This window comes from Sebastes umbrosus, chromosome 23, assembly GCF_015220745.1.
Source record: "Sebastes umbrosus isolate fSebUmb1 chromosome 23, fSebUmb1.pri, whole genome shotgun sequence".
Taxonomy (NCBI): Eukaryota; Metazoa; Chordata; class Actinopteri; order Perciformes; family Sebastidae; genus Sebastes; species Sebastes umbrosus.
This window is the reverse complement of record NC_051291.1, coordinates 7,885,894-7,908,186: the sequence shown is the minus strand read 5'-3', so window position 1 is coordinate 7,908,186 and position 22,293 is coordinate 7,885,894. Positions and strand designations below refer to the sequence as shown.

Genomic DNA, 22,293 nt, shown 5'->3' with positions numbered 1-22,293 from the left:
CATCTCATCCCCTCGACGCCGCGCTTTGGAAGATGACGGCAATTTGGACGAGATGTTTCGAGGCCTTGGGTTGTCTCTCCTCGCTCGCTGACGGTCCCCGGTGCGCCGCAACATTAAAGCGAGACTGGAGCGTGAACGTATGGCCGGCTATTAAATGGCAATCACACACAGAAGAGCTCTTTTATAGACGAACACATTTCTGCTTAATAGCTCTCGCAGCAGAGTCGTCCAAATATGACATTGCAAATGAAAGCCCTCCGAACGCCGGCGCTTATTAAAATCTTTGCTGAAATCTTTCAATTTGTCAGTTTTTACGTGATGTGGGTCAGAATTGAAATCCTGACACTCTCAGCTTAGTTGTGCGATCACGCTTTAAGGATTTCATGAGTTGTATTGAGCATCAGGCTTCCTCTAATAGTGTCAGGCACAGTTAACTCGCCGTGGCCGATGTTCTGGGCCGCTCGTGGCTGGAGCGCAGCCCGGCGGCGGCGCTGCAATCTGGGGGAACCTTGTGAGCCTTCTCTGCTCCGTGTCCCGAGATTACTGGAACCTCTCGCCCTCTAATGGCTGCTTGAGGGCGGAGTTAATGTCATCACCGGGCCCTCTGCCAGCCCCTGGGAGTCCCGCTCCACCCTGCCCCATTAATTTCAAGTGCTACTCATATCCTTGGCCCCCTTTACTTTCCATCTCTCAGCCCCCTCCCTCCTTCCATCATCATCTCGGCGCGCCCCAGCCCAATCTCGGCGCTCTCCTGGCTCATTTTGAGCTGTAATTGGACAGGAGTCCCGGGGGACGGTCGTCAGCACGCCCCAGCGCCTCGCGTCCCATCTCCAGAGTGGAAACGCGCCCGGCCATGGTCGATAAGCAGCGCTCCCGCTCAGTCCAACAATCCCTACTCTGCTAACTTTCAATGGGCAGAATGACTGGGCTTCGCTTTAGAACAAGTGTTCTTTAAGAGCCCAAAAGTAGGCCCACAGATAGTTGTGACCGCCTCACCTCTCCATATCGTAGTCAGGATTCTCCATACGGAAAACACGCTGCAAAAAACATCTCCAGCTCATCATTTCTGTCTTTAATTGAGTCCTAAAAAAAAGATTTTCTTAAAATGTAAATTTTCTAATGCTGTAAAAAAGATTTTCCAGTCTCTGAAATCAGTTTTAATTTTTATTGTTGGGAAGTTGAGTGGAAAAACGAAACCACTGTCTAATGAAGCATACTTTTTAAATGTGTTATACGTTGTAACTAAGGCTGTTAAAGTTAACGTGATAATAACGCGTTAACGCAAATTCGTTTTAATCACTAATTTCTGTAACTCATTGACACAACTTGCGTTTCACCTCGTAGCAGACTCAGTTTTAAAGCTAGAGTGAAAATACTGGTATCATATGAAACTAGAAAAACCTCAGGAATCCATTGGTACCAACCATGTCATACTAGCTTGTCATGAAGGAGGTTAAATAACACTCCACATTATGGCGAGAAAAAACTGTCATGGCCATTTTCAAAGGGGTCTCTTGACCTCTGACATCCAGATATGTGAATGAAAATGGGTTCTATGGGTACCCACGAGTCTCCCCTTTACAGACATGCCCACTTTATGATAATCACATGCAGTTTGGGGCAAGTCATAGTCAAGTCAGCACACTGACACACTGACAGCTGTTGTTGCCTGTTGGGCTGCAGTTTGCCATGTTATGATTTGAGCATATTCTTTTATGCTAAATGCAGTACCTGTGAGGGTTTCTGGACAATATCTGTCATTGTTTTGTGTTGTTAATTGATTTCCAATAATAAATATACACATACATTTGCATAAAGCAGCATATTTGTCCACTCCCATGTTGATAAGAGTATTAAATACTTGACAAATCTCCCTTTAAGGTACATTTTTAACAGATAAAACATGTGTGATTAATTTGCGATTAATTGTAATTAACTATTTTAATTCATTGACAGCCCTAATTGTAATTAATGGCTCTTTGTGCCAAAAAACATATATCAGGTTATGCTAGGGGGGGATTAACAGCAGCCATAAGGACTTTATCACAACCTGGCAACCAAAAAGTTTTAAGTGGCTGATGTATATATCATTTACAAACAATTAATGAAGCCATTTTCGCAATGAGATTTCACTCCCTGAACCACGAAGCCATGAATGCATGAATATGTGAGTGATGTCCTGTATTTTAATGCCAGACGACATCTTATTACCTCCTATCCAGCGAGTACGTCAGGCCTGAATATGATCCCGCCGTTCTACCGGATGCCATCCGTCTCTGTCTGTCTTCGCACCACACACACACACACACTTCTATATCTGACGGTGTTGTGTTTGGATCTCTCCCCGTGCCAGCTTGTCCCCGAGCCGCATTTGTGCTGGTAATCTGTCACATGAGCCCGTCTCATCGGAGGCACGGGAACATTTTGGAGCTGCGAAACTGAGAGGCGGGATAACACCCCTAAAAGCTTCCTCTCTTATTGCCCAGAAGCTCAGTCCAAAACTATCCCAAATCTCCGTCCTTATCTCTTCTTCTTTATTGCCGAAGCTTGACGGGCACTTGACAGTTGAGAAAAATGCCCCAAATTGGGGCCTGACCTGAGCGCTGTTGGTGTATACCTGCAGCTCCCCCCAGAGGCCTGCCCGCTCAGGTTGAAAAATGTTTCACTGAGTGTTTTTTTTTTATCCGCCTTGATGATAAAGTTATTTTCTTTGTCTCTGACCATCTGTTCCCCGCTGTAGAGCTCTCAAAACATCCCGTTTTATATAATCCTTCCCGCCGCTGACCTGCCCTCTCTCCGCAGCTCCTGCGACAATTACAGCTGAATACCTGATGATTGTGTGTGTGTTTGCCTGTTACCAAGTAGAAAAAGAGAAGAAGGCAGGCGCTGAAAAGTGTGTGTCGGTGCTGTATTGGCATTCACACGCCAGCGGATGAAAGCGGCGGCGCCGTTAATAATTGAAAGAGTACTTAACGACAGGAGCGCTGCCCTCGCAAAGACAGCTTTTAATAACCAGGAAGGTTTCATATTTCTAGTTCTCTCTTCTTTTTCATCTGTGCCCCCTCCTTCGCCGCCGCCACCGCCACCGCCACCGCCGCCTCCCCCACCTCCTGCCCGCTCCTCTTTTCTCCTTTAGAAGCTTTCTCAGCTCTATTCACAGGAGCAAAGGAACGCCGCTGAAGAAGCATCTGTCTCCCTTTTTAAAAATATAGTGGAAGAAAAATGTGTGTGTGTTTACACTATTAAAGTGGGGCACATTGTGCTGGAATGGATAGCGTACCATGCCTATTGACAGGGAAGTCTATTTATTACGTCTTCCACATTATCCCTCCGTCCCTGCTGTCTAGTTGAGAGATATGTATTTGTTTATGGAGGCGCTCCGTCTCTACTCTTAATGCGCTCGCCGCTCACCCTCATTAATTCGCTTGATGGTCTTTGATTTGCCGGGCATCACTAAGTCGCATTAAGAAATGTATTTCCCAGCTCTTACTTAACGACGCTTCCAGAACCAACGCAATTAAATGCACATTTAAATGCTCCAAGGTTTCCCTTCTACATTCATGAGCGGAGACAGGCGCTTGATTAGCGCCCCTGCAGAAAATTAAGCAGCCGGGGAAAGGTGATGCTGAGCTTTTTTTTTTTTTTGGTGGATGCCACACGTCTTTTAGTGCACTTTCTTTTTGATAGCATTGCACTCGTCCTGATAATAGCAAGCTAATAAAGGCTTCCGTTGTCATATTTTATTCATAGAACGCTGTCATGACTAATTGGTGTGCAGTAGGTGGTGCTAAATATGAATTCCATCTACTCGTGGTTTGAAAATATTCCCTCATGCATTCATTTTCTACACATGATCAGACCAATCAGACCAACATTATTTCACCACTTACCTCTGGGAAGATCAGTAGCCAAGAGTTTCAGTTTAATTCGCCAGATTTTGACATAACTTTCTATGCCTATGAAGGCCGCCTGTTGCGGCGCCTTACTTCGCCTTTGTCTTGGCCAAAAAGTATCACTCAAACACACCACAAAGACGACAGCCGACGGCCAGTTAGCACGTGCGTTCTGCGCCTACGTGAGATGAAATAACTCTCCACACCAGCAGGTGGCGATAGTCTGTGTTCGTCATTCAAAAAAGGAAACAGGAAGACAGAGGACGGCGGATATACAAGCCGTTGTTATGATACGTACATGAAATGAAGCGACCATTTTCACACACCACTCTCACTCACCACTTGGCTTCATTCCAGATGTTCATGTCGCTGTGAAAATATCTGTCTGATCGGAATGATCAGATGAGATGAAGATGAAAAATGAGAAGAGCCTTCTGTGTTTTTCCTCTTGACTTTACTCGTTGGCTTGCTTTCCTCTCGTCCGTTTCTCTTCTCGTGCACTGATTAGTTCAAGCTGAAGAGCCAATCAGCCGCCGATTCAACATGCTGAATCGTCCAAAAAAACTCCGACAGAGGCAGACTAGAGCTAAACTGTCGGCTTGGTGTGTCAGGGCCTTAAAGGCCTTAACACTGTCTGTTTACCTTCATCATGTTGGGGTGGAGGCAGAGACAGTTATCTCAAAACCTGGCAGATAAAAAACGAAATTATCTGCAGGGATAGATGCCACCGCTAGTAGGATATTATGTAATTTGGGTGAACTGACCCTTTACATGTTATTGAAAGCTGCAGTCACTCCCAGCGTACACCGGATACCAGGCAGAAAAACACCCCTCGAGACGTCCCCGGTCTATCTGAAGCCTTAACACCGTCACATAGCCACTCTCTCCAGGCAAACCAGAGTCTTCTGTCCACCTGTCTGACATAAATCTGAACTTAATGAGCAATCCAGAGACTCCGGTGTAAAATTACACATTGGCTTTTAAATACATAAACACTGGCATCAGTTGGAGTATTTTAACCCACCACGACGCTGGAGGCTGCTCCTCAACAGCTGGTCATGTTCATGCCATTCAATACGTTGGCACATGACGTCCAGCACTCTATACTGCCAGTCTGCTCAGTGAAATGACTCAATGAATATATGTACGTAGACCATTCACTCATGATGGCTTTTATTTTTTCAATTTGTACTCACTCATCTCATTTGCATGTATCCATACCTCTTGAGCTCTGCAGCATGAATGGACCTAATTGAATAGTTGATCACATATTAATCTAATTAGTGTGGTTCAGTCGTGGTCATTGTGCGCTGAATTCATTTCTTCTGTCTTGTTATTGTGTTCTCTCAGGCCGGAGGCTGTCAGTGGCCCCAGATGGTTTACTATAGCTAGCGCCGCTGATCTAACTGGGAGCTTCCCCCTTTGTCTCCGGATCAGACTTCCATATTGCACTCTGATCACAGCTCAGAGAGAGAAAGAGAGAGAGAGAGAGAGAGAGAGAGAGAGAGAGAGTGGGAACAAGGGATCACGAGGTAGTGGAAAAAAAAGGAAGTTAGAGGGAAAAAGGAAGGAAGAAAGAAAGAGGCAGAGAAAGATAGGACCATTACCGTCGAGGGTGATCATCACCATATCCGAGTTTTCCATGAAAAGGCAACAAGTGGAGCCTAATGGGAAATATGCAGATGTATGCAAATGTGTGTTGGATGGGTCGCCCAGAGGCCCAGTGGGAGATTAAAGCTCTTCGGGATGGAGAGGGCTGTGGAGGAGACTAGCACTATGAGCTCAATGCTGCCATATTAAACAGAGAAAACCAAACTAGGCCTTGTTGTCAAGCCCATCACCATTAATCTCACAAATAGATTCATGCTGATGGCAGCGGGCTCTAAAGTCATCTGTCAGACCGTATTGGTAGCCAGTGAAGTGATCCGCGATCGACATCTTTAATTTGATAGTATCTTTGCGAAGATGGAAGCCCAGTTCTTTCATTGTTTTACTACGATATCGTGGATGTGGTTACCGTTCTACCACGCTGGGGCCCTCCGGGGGCCTTCCGTGTGGATTTGATGGATGAGATCCCAGCGCTGCCATTTCACACCCTTTCGCAGGTTGATCGGCCCAAAGTGACTCCGGCGGGAAGAGGAAAGAGACGGAGAGGAGAGGGTAGAGGCAGTTAAGACTCTAGCTTCCAGCTCTCCAGCATTCACGCTCCACTTCCACATTTGATCCACGTGTAGTCCCCCTCCACCTGAGTCTGCAGCTGCCTGGATGGAGGTGTTGTTGAGAGAGAGATACAGACAGGGCATCCAGGGATGCAGAAGTAACCCTGAATGCCCTGGTAAGGACTACAGTTAGTTTATTTATATAGACAGTGCTGTGAAGTAACCGGCAGGTGGAGCACTTGTGAGGCTTGGATGGGCATGAAACGCTAGCGGTTGAATCATCAGTACAAAGGATGAGCAATTAGAAAATATTATGTTCTTCTTGGGGCTGTCAATCGATTCAAATATTTAATTGTGCAAATTAATCACACATTTTTAATCTGTTCAAAATGAACCTTAAAGGGAGATTTGTCATGTATTTAATACTCTTATCAACATGGGAGTGGATAAATATGCTGCTTTATGCAAATGTATGTGTATATTTATTATTGGAAATCAATTAACAACACAAAACGATGACAAATATTGTCCAGAAACCTTCACAGGTACTGCATTTAGCATAAAACATATGCTCAAATCATAACATGGCAAACTCAAGCCCAATGGACAACAACAGCTTGTGAAGGGACCCCTTTGAAAATGGTCATGACAGTTTTTCCTCGCCAACATTTAGCGTAAGTTTTGAGCGTTATTAAACCTCCTTCATGACAAGCTAGTATGACATGGTTGGTACCAATGGATTTTCTTAGGTTTTCTAGTTTCATATGATACCAGTTAACTTTGACAGCCCTAGATCTTCGATAAAACGTCAAACGTACAAGCCTCTGTACCAGTGTTGCCAGATTGGGCTGGTTTCCACCCAATTGGGCTACTTTTGATGAAGTTAGGCTGGTAGATGAAATTTCAAATTTGGGCTGCTTTTGTCAACATTTGGCAGGGTTTTGAAAATATTGGGAAAACAATATTACCAAACAAGATGTCATTTTATGGTCATAAAATGATGTCATGGTCATTTTATGGTTGTATTCAATCGTTGTTGGGGAAAACGGAGGACCTACTTTCCTTGACATCATCATCAATGACATTGACGTGGGCAGTTGTGTATTTGTTTGTCCGACTTCACTCTTTGTGGGTTTGTGATAGCCAAGTTATCCAACATTTTATATTTGGTTATTTGATGCGGATATGAGGCTTTGTCATGTAATGGTTTTACAGTTTTACACAGGTTTCTGGCAAGCTTATGATTTAGGCTGTGTTTTATTGAATTTGGCGTGTTTTAAGCTGTGATTGGGCTTTAAACTGTAAATCTGATCTGATCAATTCATTATTGATATGTGACTGGACATAAATACTTTTATCTGACATGGAATTGAGACACAAAAACTACAATACAAACTGAACCGTGGGCCTGTTGAACCCTACTACTACCCACCACCCAATTTCCACTCCTTTACTTTGTGTTGCCACATTAAGGCCACTCTATTTCCTGCTTTGGCACCACAACATTGGCATCGCATGTAAGTCGTGCGCCGCAGAATCGTCCCATATAAAAAGTCATTCCTAGGGATTCAAGGCTGCTCCATATCCGGCCATCTGCAAGATATCCAGCATGTGGCCGGCTGCCATTTCTAGATACAATGTTATGACTAAAGTACTGTATGTGCCAGCTCTATACATGGCCTCTCTAGTCTTAAAGCGGGCCTGGATCAGCAGGTGTTGAGTCTCAAATGTTCACATCCGTCCACTGGTATTTGGCAGCATCATAAATCTACCGTTTACTGTTAAACATACCATCCCTGCTCTAAGAGCGCCTATAAATCAATACGCTGACATTTGTAACTTCAACCTTACAAACCTTGTGAAACATGCAGTGGTCAGTGATTTTTTTCATATATATATATATAAATATATATATATAACTGCAGTGTTTTGGTCCTCAGAGCTTAATCAAGTATAGTTTCAAGACAAGGAGAGCGACCATGAAGTGTTTGGGTTATCACGGGTCAATTGCAGCTCTCTTAGTCCCACTCTCTTGAACCCTATTAGAGCAGAGCAGGGACGAGGCTCTGTTTAGTCCTTGTTACATGTCGGTTGTTAACCTCGCAGTGCTCGCGTTTATACTGAGAAAGCTGTACGGGACTGTATGGTGTTAAATGTTTGACAGACACAAGAAGACAGACAGCACAGCTGGATTTTAGCACCTATATAAATCCCCTTTTATGCCTCGCCACAGATCACCTTCCCCTCCCTGAACTTTCCTTTAAACGCTCTCCGGTTGGTTTCGTGTCTTTTCGCCGGGACTTCAGTTGGAGAGGCTCCTTCTTACGAAATGACTTGGTCGGGAACTGACAGTGGAAATAACCTTGGCTCGCCTCATTCTGTCACACTCAGCTCCGCTCGCCGAGTCTTCCCTCTCTCTCGTCGCACACCAGCTGCATCAGGATGAAGTGAAACAAGATGTGATCGGGCCTAATGCGATTCTCATGTATCAACACACTCTCTCGCCTTGTCTGTTTCTAACTTGCACAACTGCTTCTCCAACAACGCCGGGGCCTCATTTTTCCTACTTTTTGGGGGCATGTAGTCATAAAGTGGGAGCGTTTTTTGGGATGTCTTCTTCGCCGTATCCATGGAGAAAATCAAACAGTGATGATTAAGCTATACGAGCCCAGGTTCAGGCACGGAGCCAGCTGCTGATTAAAGCTCATAACTAGGCACTGCTGTTTTCTAGGAAAACTCCGGGCATGACATATACCAATAAAGAAATCTTTACAAGACCTAATGGTGAGGGGGGACTGTCAAGCAGATGAGAGGTGCTTCAGTTTGAGTGTGTGTTTTCGTGTGTGTGTGTGTGTGTGTGAGATAAAGGCTGACATCCCCTGGGCTTCAGACCACTCTGTCTGGACGTGCTCTTGCAGCGCTGCCTTCTTTAATGGTATTCCCCTGCACATCTACTCTCTCCGTTACATCCATCCATCCTTTCATCCCTTCAGTCGTCGCCCGTATTCATCCTCTCTGCTCTGCTTGCTTTAAGTACATGGACTTTCATTGCTCGTCCAGCTGTAATCCATCCAGGAGTTCTGGGTGGTTTTGGATGAGGACACTTGTCCAAGTGTACAGTGACAATAGCTTCCTCTCCATCCAAATACTCCAGGAGTTATGTATTGGATTTTTATTGCCTGAAATGGGAGAAAATTTTGTAAACTTACTCAATACTGTGAAAAAAGTTTTAACATTTGCTCGAGGCAGGGAGGATTTTTTCGTCAATAAAGTTATGCAATAAATGTCAAGGGAAGTACATTTGTCAAATAAACGACGTGACATTTCCAGCCAAGAGCTTTCTGTGAAATCACTGTCCACTGCAGCTTCCCCACAAATGTCACTCCTTCTGTGGGTCGTCTAACTTTACAGTGACAGGACCAGAGATCTGGGTGGGATTTCACTTCTGCCTCGTGGGTGAAGCTCATTACATTACATGTTTTTAAATGTAATGACTTCTTTTTACAGTTCTTAGTCCTTTTCTGATGTCATTTTCCATACATCTTGTAGGTTTTCTTAACCATAACTAATCAATACAATGAGCCACATGACATTTAGAACTTTTACAATGAATTAAGCATACATGTCCACCCGATTCAACTGTTATCAGGCCATTAAATAGGCGTAATAAGTCGCTATAAGCATCATAGACGTGGGTGATTAGGGGCCTACTACGCCTACTACGCTGTAAAAGCAGTCTAACACGTTGTAAAACTGAATGAACATTACGGTTTGAACACAAACAAAAAGACTTCTTTAGGTCTTGGCAACAAAACCACTTACTTAGGTTTAGGGAAAAACATGTTTTGGCTTAAAATTAACTATTTTTCTAAACCTGTAATTAAGTATATTTAAATTGTGCTATTGCTACGTTTTAAAAGTCCTACATTTGGACCTGAATTCTTCAATGAATGTCCAGTATCAAGCTAAAATTCAGATTTTATGGTCAAAAGTTGTTGCTTGAGTCAACTATAAATTAATCGGCAACTATTTTCATAATCGATTAATCAGTTTCAGTCATTTATTTAAGGAAAAACAAGTCAAAATTCTCTGATTGCAGCTTCGTAAATGTGAATAGTTTCTGGTTTCTTTACTCCTCTATGACAGTAAACTGAATATCTTTGAGTTGTGGACAAAACAAGACATTTGAGGACGTCATCTTGGGCTTTGGGAAACACATTTTTCACCGTTTCCTGACATTTTAACAACTAATGGATTAATAATCAAAACATGTTTGCTGTCACTCAAAAATAAGAACCATTTAGTCCACTCAGTATGCAACGTATCTGCTTAAATACAGAATGGAAATTCAGCCACTGTAATTGCAATTTCTCAAAGTTTTATCTCATTCACTTGACATTTTGACCGAAGCGATGCTAATGTCAAAGCCACTACTATACTTGGTCTTTTCTTTTCACCCCTTAGCAACGCTCCTTTATCTCAAAACCTACAACGTGCACTCTTTTGTCTGCTCGTCATTTGTTTGGCACAGCTGTGGTTATCTAACTGTACGCAGTCTCCTACATGTGGAAATTGAGCGAGCCCACTAGAGACGCTCTCACAGGGTCTGGAGTGGGACTTGTCCACCAAGTGGGGCTAATTATGCAAATCCCGGCCTCATCCTCAATAACTGGGGTCAGAGCTGTGATATTAATGATTAAGGAGTGATAGAGTGAAAGGCAGAAGGGAAAGAAAAGGAGGGCTTGTGTGGGAGGCTGAAGGATTAGAGGAAGAGGCTCCGTTTTCCACATACATGTTCAGTTATGTGTGTTCGTTTTCCTCTCTGGGATGTGTTCAGCGGGGGGAAGAATCAAGCCCTTTATCTCTCAGCAGTCATCACTTCCCGTTTCCACAGCGACACGCTGCTGCGTAGCGGCAGCATCTGGGCTGTATCCGTAGCGACCCCGGAACCCTGACAGGCCCTAATCTAAAGTCACAGGCCGCAGCAGGGCAGGATCTGTTCTCCTTCTGTGTGCATGATCTCTAACGTCTTTCCTCCAGAGGACCAAATACCTCCACAGAGATAAAAAAAAAAAAAAAAGAGAGATGAGCAAATTCCATCAAAGTGGAGACATTTATTCAACTTCCTTATGGGGCTTGGATTTAAGAATAAAATTATGAATTTAGCTGACGTGTAAGGCTAATAATAAGCTCATGTGGATAGCAGGTTTCATGTTAACACTCTTTGATGATGGGATCCTTCTGGCTCCGTCTTAGAAGTGAGAGAACAAGAACTGTAAGCTACCCTAGACTGTATATAAGAACTGGGCGTAGTCACCATGACGTCACCCATTGGTTTGTGGACTACAGTTTTGAAGTATTTAATACTCTTATCAACATGGGAGTGGGCAAATATGTTCCTTTATGCAAATGTATGTATATATTTATTATTGGAAATCAATTAACAACACAAAACAATGATACATATTGTCCAGAAACCCTCACAGGTACTGCATTTACCATAAAAAAATATGCTCAAATCATAATAGGGCAAACTGCAGCCCAACAGGCAACAACAGCTGTCAGTGTGTCAGTGTGCTGACTTGACTATGACTTGCCCCAAACTGCATGTGATTATCATAAAGTGTCATATCTGTAAAGGGGAGACTCGTGGGTACCCATAGAACCCATTTTCATTCACATATCTTGAGGTCAGAGGTCAAGGGACCCCTTTGAAAATGGCCATGCCAGTTTTTCCTCGCCAAAATTTAGCGTAAGTTTGGAGCGTTATTTAACCTCCTTTGTGACGAGCTAGTACGACATGGTTGGTACCAATGGATTCCTTGCTGCGTTGCGTTAATGCGTTAAAGAAATTTGTGGCGTTAAAGCCAATTTGCATTAATGTGTTATTATTGTGTTAACTTTGACAGCCCTACTTGTTGTGTTTTTTTATTTGGAAAGGTGGTCCTTGGTTAAAAAAGGTTGAGAAGCGCTCCAGCCATCAGGTACAGTCAGAAATGTTGAGCTAGAGACCCTTATGGCTATGCAAAAGATTTAGAGAAAGTATTTTTTTTAAGTAACTGCTGTAGTTACAGTAATTACAGGACCGATTGATACTTAGCAAAGTTGGTCTTTCTTTAGAGGAACTTAAGCTACCAGCTAAAAAGTGACGTGTTACATTACTAGTACTACAATAAAGCCATTGGAGTGGCAGCTGAAGGCTGTAATTTACCATAACCACAAAGATAACTTTGGCTTTTGTGGTAACCAAAGTGCCAATCTCCCCAAAACCTGCTTTCTCTCGTCATTCAGGGATCAAATGTAGCTGTTAAAGACTCAGTATTACTACCACCTGTATGTGGTACGGCAGCCAAGAGAGTGGTTGAACATGTGTTGGCAGATGTGTGCTATCGTCCCCCTCCCTCAGATACTCAAGGGCGTCTACGTCTCATTTAACCAGTGTGTAATGTGTTTCCTGCACCGCTAAGTCATGCAGGCCTCCAGTGTGTCAGTACTGGATCTCTGCGTTAGCGTCGTTAGCTTGAAGCTGCTGAAACCAGAGCTCCTCTGTGAAACCGCCTGAGCCCCGAGAGTCCAGAAACACTGCCAAAACCAAAGCAGGCCAAATCCTCCTCTCGTCTTCCCCTCCTTCCACTTACTCCCTGTCTATCCTCTTCCTCCCCCCTGTCCCCCTTTTTTTTCCCTCTTCCCCATTCCCCAAGCATGAGCAATTCACACTTAATTCAATTTTCCCCCGGCTGGGCTCACATGGGACAGCATTGGAATTCCGGTTTGTCATGATAAAATGATTACACGGCATTGTGTTTCTCCGGGCGCCTCCCAGCGCATTTATTAGAATCTGTCAGTGTCGATGTAGATCGGCCAGCCAAAGTGCACGTCTCCACCGCTCCTCCTCGCCACTCCGCTTCCCCTTCCCTCCCCGAAACTGGTTATTCCTTATGAAATACGTCGCTCCTGGCAGACGCATAATCTGATTACATCCGCTAGATTAAAAATATATTGAATTTTTTTTCCCCCCCTGTTCTGCTCTCCTCTTCTCACGTTTTTAACCCCTCTCTTTCTCCACTTCTTGTCTCTTCTTCTTCTTCCTCTGCCCTCTTTTTCCAGTGACTTTGTTATCTAGGGGTTTGACTGATGACAGCGCTGGCCTTTTTTTAAAATGAGATATGGGACAGTCATATCATCCACCCCCAGTACGACAGATGATGATTGATATGTTTTATCATTAATATTAAAACCATGGTGGTGGTCTCAGTGTTATTTCAAAGGCTTTTCCACAATGCCTGGAAAAAAACAGACACCAATACTTCTGAAAACGTGACGGTACTCTATGGGGGCTCGAGACTGATGGTACGTGTCCACAGGGATGTTATTGGACACGAGGGATCGCCTCGCTTCCCAGTATTGGACACTTGATGGGCTGCCACTAGACACAAGACACGTGATTGGACGAACTCTTTCCCTCGTGGGCTGCTGCTCCCAGCTTTCAAACTGGAACCAACATGGCGGCTCGTTTGAAATCTTTTTCTCTTATTTAAAGAAAGTAGTTCACCGAAAGGAAAACATTTTATGCGAGAAATAAGCCATGCAGTTGCTGAATCTGTCTTTATATTAGGTCGACAATGGTTAGTTTACAAGTTTCCAGGGAGTTTCCAGAGTCGCGCCGGACGCCCTTGATTTGCATAGAGTAGCCTAGACCTCAACTTTATGCAAATGAGGAGCGGCCACCGTGACGTCACATCTTTTGAATTGCGCTGCCACGCCGTGCAATGCGTTCTGGTATTGTACGGCTGCTTACATAGACAATGAATGGGAAGCGTAGAAAAGACTGATCCTGTGGACACGTACCATAACGGCGTCTAATATCTGAAAGGACGCTGTAAAGTCACTATCGATGCACCCTATTTTGTCGCTGATAATTCTACATTGAGAACAACAAATCTATATTGACATCGGCAGGACGAGAGCTAGTTAACATCAGCTGTTAGCCGCCGGTAAGCAGCACAATCCTGCGCGGAGCTATCAGCTAACGTTAACGGAGGTTGCATTGAGTTGCATTATGATGCATTCAAGCTCTATTCAGTAAAAAGGGCAAGGTAAATTCTAACGTTATCATGATGTGTGCAAATGTAATCTTGTAAAATGTTGGCGAGAAACTTGAATGAATCCAGTTGTTTGAAGGAGATGTTTTCACTGCAGTATAAAATAGCAGCACTGTATCAAAAATAACATTCCCATACACCTAAATTGCATTCTTAATTACGTTTGGTAGGAAACGTATTTTGTCTTTTACATATCACAAATACCTTTGCATGTCTGCTTGTATTGTAACATCCCTTATGTTATTCTGGGAAAAATAATCAGTTTAGTAGCATGACCTTTAGTGTGAAAACAATATTTTGTCCAACGTTAAAAGTACTCAATTGGACGGTTTTGCTGCAAAGTAACAATCATTTTCATAGTCACATAACCAGACACAGTGATTTATTAAAGAAGACATATTTTAAGTGCAGTTCTCTGTTTAATGGATTTCGTGTTAACAAAGTATTCATTAGTATGCATTAAATTCTATCATGTGCACATGATATAGATAAAGTGTGAAGTTTGAAAATAGATGTTAAACATGCACTTATAAGTGTAAATTATTACAGATACCAAAATAAACACAAATTAATTACAAGATCTTTTATTTTAGAAAGAGACGCTCCTGCTTACTGTCTCAACATCTGCACACAAAGTCAGAAAACATACAAATGAAAGTCTTTCTCATGCTCTCCATGTTGAAAGTCGTGGCTTCAACATGTCGTTCTATTTCTCTGCAGCCACTCCTGCCACCCTCATCTCCTCACATCAGCCTCTCCCCCCTTCCTCCCACCACCCCTTCTCTCCTGTCTGGATAATATTACAGCTTATTATTTTTCATATTTCCATCCCTCCTTCTGCCCGTACCGACCTGTCAGTCAAGCTGTCATGTGTGATTTAGAGCTGTCACTCCAGCTCCGGGTTTCGGGTGTGGGGGCTCGATGGCTTGTTTACTGAGATGTGACTTGGAGGTGTCACGCTGAATGAGCCCCACCGCACGCACCCTCCTCATCCTCAAAACCCCCTTGCTCCGTGCCACCAGGAAAACCCCCCGAAGGGTGGCGAAGGGGGCTGGGTGGCAGAGCGCTTGTGCCAGGTGGGATGTGGCTAATGACCATCTCCGAGCGCCGCCGCCACCGCCGATTTTTGGGTGGTGGGTTTTAGCGTATGTGCAGCCCTGGGTGTGTGTGAGTGAATGTGTGTATACTCATTCTCTCAGCCAACCAATTACTGTCCCGAGGAGCCGACAGCTGTCGCCACCATCCTCTCCTCCTTCACCGCCATCGCTCTTCCTCCTCCTCTTCCTCCATACTTCCTCCCGGTTGACAGGGGGGAGTCAGAGGGGAGCCTCAGCCCTGGGTCCTGCTCCCTCGGGGAGTCATTACACCACTGTGGGACTCTCACACTCACACATGCACAACTTGTCTGCTCTGTCTCTTTCTATCTATCACTATGCCACCGCACCCTTCAATTAAGCCCGTGGCCCTTCGCTTTGGGGATTTGACGCACGTTCACGTGAACACGCACACACACACTCATCTAATCCTAATGTCCCCTCTATATTTATCATTACCCTCGCTCCCCAGATGGGACCCGGTCCGTTGGGTTTTCTATATAATAGAGTCTTGCTGATAGAAGTGACACTTTTTTTGTTTTGTTTTTTAAGGACATCAGAAACATGAGCTTTTTGTGAGCATATGGTCAGTTTCTGTGAATGTTGTGTCGCCACAGTGGCGGTGGTTTAAAGGGTAACTTTAGTATTTTTCAAACTGGACCCTATTTTCCCACGTTTTTGTCTCAAAGTAACTAATACGGACAACAATTTTTTTAAACTGGTCCAGTATTGAGGGAGAACACTGCAGCCACCAGCCGCTAAACAAGCTGTATTGTAATCCTTTGGGGCAACCTTGAACCGTCATTTACGTTCACTAAAAGTACTTATTTTACCACTGACAAGCTCAGATTGTTATTATAAGTGTCTGACAACATTATGGAAAAGGACCAAGGCTGACCCAAATGCTTCATTTGGGAAGCTTCTACCATTTCCATGGTAATCAACCTCCAAATCAGTATTTGAATGCTTTGTTTTTAGTTTTTTATTTATATATAAGTATATAATAATAAATTGCCCATGAAATAAGGAATAATCCCATAACATTTTTCATATTCAATATTTATTATTATAAGTTATTCTCAGACAGATATTGCTGTTTGTTGTGCGTAGAGTTATGTGCGCTGTGCTGCGCCGCGAAGCTTCAAATACTTAATATATTTACAAAAAATGGTATTCGGGACAGCCCTAGAAAGGACCGCACAGAGAAATGAAACCTTTTTCCTACCTTTCGCTTTATCCGGTCTGTTTGTTATTGTGTTTCTTGCTCGGAAAAGCCTTGCTCTTAAACTTCACGTTGCATCCACATTGTGGAAATTATCTAAATATTCAGCCATGACATTTAAAATCTTTTAGATAACACTAATGCCAGGTACACACTACACGAAAATCAAGCCGATTTTGGGCCCGATTCCTCCCTCCTGACTATCATCAGCAAAGCCCTGATTGTTTGATGGTTCTAAAGATTATCTTTCCACATATTCCAGTGGTGTGAGGTATGTTAAGAGTGTTTTTACATCCCCCGATCGGCTCTGAAGTCCATCATGGTTGCACCATTTTCATATTGTCCCGTTTAGCGGCAATACCGGACCAAATTCAAAAATGTATGTCCCCATTAGTCACTTAGACACAAAAACATGTGAAAATAGAGTCCTGGATGAAAAATAGCAAAGTTACCCTTTAAGAGTGCCACCCCTCTGCAGCGCTGCACTATCTCCCCCTCACCACTCTCTCTTTCTTTATCTGCGACTGTAACACAAACCAGATTGGCCTTATCTCGCTTCTCTCGCCACACACACACTCCATCCCGATTCTCACTCTCATGCTCGCATGTAAACACACACTCTGCGAGATTTTTGCACATGCTATCATTCTCAAATCTGTGAGTGGATATGCCAGCTATTTCACTTAACCATGCAGGGTACGAATTGCGGTTGGGGGGAAGAAAAAGGATTTGGAAGAGGCGCGGAATATTTTCACTTCAACCATGAATGCTGTGTATAGATAAGGAGCGCCTCACTCCGAGTGTGTAACTGTTTGTACATACGTGCTCGCACGTGTGTGTCAGTCTTGTAGAGATTTACCTCCGACACACTCGTTAATCACGGAATTCATTAGTCACCGAGTCTCTAATTGTTTACTTTCCCCTGCGGCGGTACTACACAAGGTTGCCGGCCCTCCCTGTTACAATTTTGGAAGAACATAATGGTAAATTAATTTTCCTGGTAGCTCCGATTCGATTAGTCATTTCTGAGTACACTCTATTAGCCGGGAAATTGTGCATTTGGAAGTCAGAATGGAGAGTCTGGGTTTGATCGTGTTGCTTACCTGGAAAAGAAGACAAAGTAGGAGAGGCTGAGGAGTCAGGAGGAGAGATGGAGTAATGAGCCCGAGGGACGAGCTGGAAGAGAAATGGTCTGGTCGGCTCTGAGTGGCTCCGTAATGCAGACTGAAGCCCACTGAGAGTGGGAAGATAAATTTATCTATTAATCAAACCATAATCTGCTAATAAAATCAAATGGATTCACTAATTGGTAGGTACATCACAAGTGATGCAACTAAAACAAGACCAGTAATTATTATAAATTTTATTTCGTGCTAGTCTATGAATTGTTCTGATTTTATGGCACTTCATCAGCACTTGTTTTGACTCGTGATGTTTAAGTAAGCAGGCTGTTAGTTATCTAAGATGTTGAAAGCTATCATCAAAGCCTGCTTTTTATTACATATTGTTTTATTATGCATCGGGTGTGCGCTAACTTTTACTCTAAAACTTAGTTATTTGGATCTGTTTCCAAAGTAAACCACAATCTGTGAATCTGAAAACAAACTAAAAACAGCCCAGTCGCCAGGAAAAAATGTTGGCATTGGACGTTTCTGCAAATCAGGGATACATTGAATGTCGATGTTTTTGCATTCGATCAGAGCAAGTGATACAAGGTTGATATGAAACGTATTTGTGAAATATATTTTTGGTTCAGAAACGTCGCCATTCAACATATCCGTGGTTTGCAGAAACGTCCAATGCCAACCTTAAAAAAACACAAAATACAGACTTATCAAACACTTTGAGTCACCTCACATCTTCTGAAATAACTAGTCAGTAGTCAGAAAGACACTAAAATCTGTTTCATGGTTCTTGCGGTCGACACGATGCGATCGACACGCACAGTCACCGCAAATATCTGGTCGTTCCTACTGATTGCGGTCTGAGCGGCCCCAAGAATGGACCTCTACTCCTCTTTAGTCTTGCTCTGTTGTTGTAGATTAGTCTACTTTTTGAAAAATGATTGACCGCTGCTCTGGGCCAATCATTGCAACATAGCCTGCGCAACCTTGTCTACGTTGTTACAAAATTTTGGAGGTGTACGGCTCGGCGCTCAGACCCTCCGCGCACAGTCACACGGGCCACAATTGCGCAATATCGCCAACAGTTTTCACTTTGAATATCACAAAATTTCGTTAAAAACAGAAAAGGGTTTTAGATGTCAAGGTTGCATATAACCTTTGCTTCGCTGAAAAATAATTGTCAACTATTCTGATAATCGATTAATCGTAAAAGTAATTTTCACGCAAAAATGGCCGAAAATGCTGTTTTCATTGTCTCAAATATGGAGATTTCCTACTTTTCTCTCTTTTATATAATATTAAACTGAATATCCTTGGGTTTCGGACAGAGAAAACAAGACATTATAGGCATCATCTTGGACTTTGATGAACTTGGATGTATTTAATATTTTCTGACATTTTATAGACCAAACGATTAATCAATTAATCTGTGGATGAATCAATAATGAAAATAACTGTTAGTTGCTGCCCTAACTGTATTTGAATGACTGTTTCAAAGTGAAGCACATGCTAACTGCATGTTAGAACACAGTCATTAAAATGCTATATGTTATATATGAAACCTTGCAAATGTCTTACAACTGACTTGTTGTCCAATTGAGCCTAGTTTTAACATAGACCTCATGACGTCTTTGGACCTAAACATGTCTAAAAAGAGAAGTTCTCTGACTGACTGCCTCTGCCACTGATAGAGGGCCAACTGGAGCCACATGTACTGGACACACCGGATAAACTATAAGGGCGATGTTCTGCCCCTGATGCTCAACTGTGGCCCAGTGACGTCTCGGCGTGTCAGCTCCCCTCCCTCCTGCTGGAAACGAGGCCTTTATGTTCTAGTTCTGTGCTCTAGAAACTAGATTGTGAACTAGTTTCTCGAACTGGTTGACTAATTGGTTTTACAGTGCCTGACGTGACCCGCGCGGAGAACCTTGAGCTGTAAACTCTCTTCTGCATGTCAATGTATGGACGTGCTGTATATTCATGTGTACTAGCTGTGTTTTCATGTGTCACGGCCTGAGCTGCATATGGATGAGCTAACGCGGGGCAATCTGCGCTTCAAGGCGCACATGCACTCGCGAGCACGTCCACTCCTTTCACAATACTGAAATACAGATGCAATAGACCATATCACAAGTGAACTTACTGAAACTATGCATTATAGATCAACACACTGTCTTTCTCTCTCGCACACACACATTCTTCTTCCTCATTTCAATGAATCTCCACGCACGCTCACACGCCACATCACAAATGATGGGATTTAAACATCAACAGTATGAAATATTCATGTGTCAGTGCCAGCCGCTCGAGCAGAACTACCACCAAGGGGGATTTGCCTTCAGATCTGAGGATACTACTGCATTCATCCCTCTCTCTCTCTCTTTCTCTAACTCTCTCCCCTCTCCCTGTTGTGTTGCAGCATCCAGAGCCATTGTCACGGTGTTGTATACCAGTGCGTTCCTGAGTATTGTTCTAGTTTTCTATGATATCGCCTTTCCACTCACAAGTGTTGTTATGTCTGTGTGTTGGAGGCGGAGGCCCGAGAGTGACACCCTCCTACTAGCCCTTCTTTACTCTTCACTCGACATGTGGGGAAGGCAGGAAGGGCGGGCGAGAGAGACAGACTTAGAAACATCAAATCTTTAAAGCGCTTCTTGAATACCGACCTACAAAGTGCTTCCAGTGGGCAAATCTGAGAAGTGAAGCCAATGCTGAAGTGTCTCATACTTGCATTCTCTCTAACAGCCAGCAGGGGGCGACTCTTCTGGTTGCTAAAAGAAGTCTGATTGTATAGAAGTCTATGAGAAAATGACCCTACTTCTCACTTGATTTATTACCTCAGTAAACATTGTAAACATGAGTTTATGGTCTCAATCGCTAGTTTCAAGTCTTCTTCAATACAGCATGATGTTCATTTAGTAAATTATGGTCCCATTTAGAGTCAAATAGACCATAAAGCAGGGGATGCTTTAGGGCGGGGCTACCTTGTATTCAGCGTTCAGTTGTACTTAGCTCCACGCTCTTGTGTCACTTCTGGTTTCAAAAAACCCAGATGGCGACGGACAAAATGCTGAACTCAAAAACGTAATCCACAAACCAATGGGTGACCTGACTACGTCCACTTCTAATATACAGTCTATGAGTGCTTCACACAAGGCAACAAATTAAAACCAATTCTGATTAAAGTAAATGGAAACACTGTTAGGTAAATAGAAGATATTAAACTGGACCAGATACAAAAAATAATGGTTGAGACCATTTCCAGTAAAAAAACAGGATTATTCGAAGTTGTGTCAAATAGAATCAAGTAAAAACTCATCTTTAAACCCTTTACATTTTGTGTTGATTTTGGCGGACCCTTTGGACAAATATTGGAGGGTTTCCGGAGCTGCAACGATTAGACGATTAATTGATTAGTCGATTGACAGAAAAATAAAATCCAACTACTTTAATAATCAATTAATCGTTAAAGCAATTTTCATGCAAAAATGGCAGAAAATGCGGATTTCAGCCTCTCAAGTATTAAGGTTTCCTGCTTTTCTCTTTGGGTTTTGTACTGACAAAACTAGACATTTAAAGACATCAACTAGGACTTTGAAAACCTGGGAAGGACATTTTTTTACTATTTTCTGACATTTTATAGACGAAACAATTAATTGAATAATCTAGAAAATAATCTGCAGATTAATCGATAATGAAAATAATCATTAGTTGCAGCCCCAGGTGTCTCTGAGCACCAGAGTCCCTTTAGAAAACCTCTCATTTTGCTGGGTCTGTCAGTCTGCCCTGCTCAGTCCTGGTCCTGGTTCTCCAGTGTCTCCCTTCCCTATAGAAATAGCCAATCTTCCCGCTGATGGTCTCATTTACTTTTGTAGGTCATAAAGAGGCGTCAGTATTAAATTGAGACTGTTCCATAACCAGTTAAAAGTTCCTCACAGTAACTTTAAAGTGTTCTCACAGGTTTCTGCATATCGCCAAAGGACCCATGTTCTGGTTAAGCGTAGAGTAAACGTCGTTACGAAACTCAATTTCGATTTCAATTTACTTCATTTCATCAGCTTTCCAGGGAGACCTCACTACATACAGTATATTAAAAACAAACTCTAGCATTTAGCTTAAGCTCCCAGCACGTGAAAAGCTGCATTTTGGGAAAACTACCCAGCACAAGCAGCGATTTGGGGGCATTGTTAGTCCTTGGAGTGCTTGTAAAAGTGCATTCAAATCAATTTTGTGAACATTTTTAGAGCTGAAGCAGTAAAGACACAGGGATCACTTTACCGGTTTATTTGGCACAATCCCATTGGCGTTTTGTGAAGGGAACCAGGGCGATGTTAACTTCCTGGTTGGCCTACTGGAGCACTCCATAAGCAGGGTAATTGGAGATAGTATCACTTTATACAATTATAAAATGCTAAATGATCTTACTCAGACTTCTGGGGACTAATAGTCACAATATTGTACATACTGTATGCCAACACAGCTGAGACAGCGGAAATCTTAGTTGTCTAGAGGAAATTGGCTGAATGTGTAAAACTACAGCAGCACAAGGTTTAAAAAGTTTGCGGACAGAAAGTTGGGGAGTAAAAAAGGCCGGATTCGTAAGGAATAGAAGTTTTTTGAGAGTGTTAGATTGCTCAGTGAAAGCGAGTGTGATGGAGTATACGGAGATACAAAGAGTGCCAATGGGGGGACTGGAGAG

The 22,293-nt window shown here is 43.1% G+C and overlaps 1 protein-coding gene and 1 long non-coding RNA gene across 2 annotated transcripts in view; both read left to right on the top strand.

Moving 5' to 3' along the window:
• Positions 1-22,293, top strand: part of celf2 (cugbp, Elav-like family member 2) — a 227,166-nt gene that overhangs the window by 13,647 nt on the left and 191,226 nt on the right. The window lies entirely within an intron of this gene.
• On the top strand, positions 6,566-21,621 carry LOC119482666. The gene is made up of 3 exons (XR_005205489.1): positions 6,566-6,579; positions 11,318-11,327; positions 21,427-21,621. It is a non-coding gene; the product is annotated as an uncharacterized LOC119482666 (long non-coding RNA).